General features: G+C 60.6%; 1 pseudogene; it reads right to left on the bottom strand.

The window, feature by feature from the left end:
- Positions 1-1,075: 1,075 nt before the first annotated feature.
- Positions 1,076-1,194, bottom strand: LOC112484730 (annotated as a pseudogene).
- Between the last annotated feature and the right edge of the window lie 269 nt (positions 1,195-1,463).

The following is a 1,463-nucleotide window of genomic DNA, read 5'->3' as shown; positions in this document are numbered from 1 at the left end:
GCCGCCATGTGCCGGCCCCGAGATGTGGCCTGCCCCCTGTCCTGCGGACGGCCCCTTTGGTGACTCCGGGTTGGTCGTGTCGGTGTCCTGTTGGGGACGGGACGCTCTTGGTCCCTTGCAGGGACTCCCTGTAGGACGGTGGCCCGCCGCGCTGCTGGACTGACGACGTGCGGGGCTCACTGCCCGCTGCCTGACCCCGTTCTCCGCCGTGCGGGCGCTGCGTGTGTCCCGTAGCCCCGGGCCGAAGCAGCCCCTCCAGGCCACCCCTGCCCCCGGCCCCCGCTTCCTGGCTCGGGCCGTCCCTGCTGGCTTCCGTGAGGACACGGCCATGTCCATCACCATCACACTTGTCTCCTGGTGCAGACTGGCACCAGGGACACGGGTGGTGCTGCCAGCTGGACAGAAGCCCCTGACCTTGGCGACTTGCAGAGGAGCAAGATGTGCTCTCTGCCCACCTCCCCCGGGGTGGCAGATCTCAGATAGAGGAGGTGACTTTGACAGATCCTGAAGGATGCCACCAGCTGGGGTGGCGATGGTGAACCAGGGAGAGGGAGTGTGTGACCGCGCCTCTGGGTGTGGGGCAGGGCCGGAGGTGGGTGCGCAGGAGCTCCGCCCACCTCCAGCCCCTTGTCCTCGGCACCTCAGAAGTCTGCTGAACTTTCCACACGCGACGTGGGCAGGTGACTTGCTTCGGCCGGTGACATAGGTGTGCAAAACACTGTGTGTCGGTCCCAAGCCTTACGAGGCCCCACGTGCTTCTGCTTGTCCCCTCGGGCCCCTCCAGCTCCCCTAGTAGAGGTGCCCTGGCCAGCCTCCTGGCTCGGGAGGAGAATGAGAGGGAGCTAAGACCGGCGGACACCGGTGGGGCCACGCAGCCCACGGGATCGTGCCCAGGTGTCCACGCTCGCCGTTCGCACCCTGCTGAGTTCGGGGCCGTTTCTTACGTGACAGTGGCCACCTCCACCTCTCTTATCTATGTGTCTCGTTTTCTTCAAGCCGAGACAATGTTACGCTTTTACAATATTTTATTTTATTTTATTTTATATTTTATTATTTTATAGTTTATTTTTGTGTGTGTCCACAGCTCCCAGTCTTCCTAGGTGGTCTCTCATCCGAGTACTAACCGGGCCTGACCCTGCTTAGCTTCCGAGATCAGATGGGATCGGGCGTGTTCAGGGTGGCGTGGCTGTAGACGCTTTCACAATATTTGAGAATCGACCGTGTTGAAGCCCCTCCTGGTCACTGAGGAGAATGCACTGTACCCTGCTCGCCGCTGTGACTCGGGGACCTCGGCGTCTGGGGCTCCCCACTCCGTCCCCCCAGCACGGGGAGGGTTCACTAACTGTCCGCTCGGCCAGTGTGCCATGGGCCTGAGCAGCTCATTTCACTTCTAATTTAATTATCGATTACTTTTGCTTTGATGGCAAAGGGTTTGCGTGAGAATATAATTACTTCCTTGTACC

Source organism: Pteropus alecto, unplaced genomic scaffold (assembly GCF_000325575.1).
Source record: "Pteropus alecto unplaced genomic scaffold, ASM32557v1 scaffold118, whole genome shotgun sequence".
Classification (NCBI taxonomy): domain Eukaryota; kingdom Metazoa; phylum Chordata; class Mammalia; order Chiroptera; family Pteropodidae; genus Pteropus; species Pteropus alecto.
The sequence above is the reverse complement of the archived record's forward strand: the minus strand, read 5'-3'. Positions and strand labels throughout refer to the sequence as shown.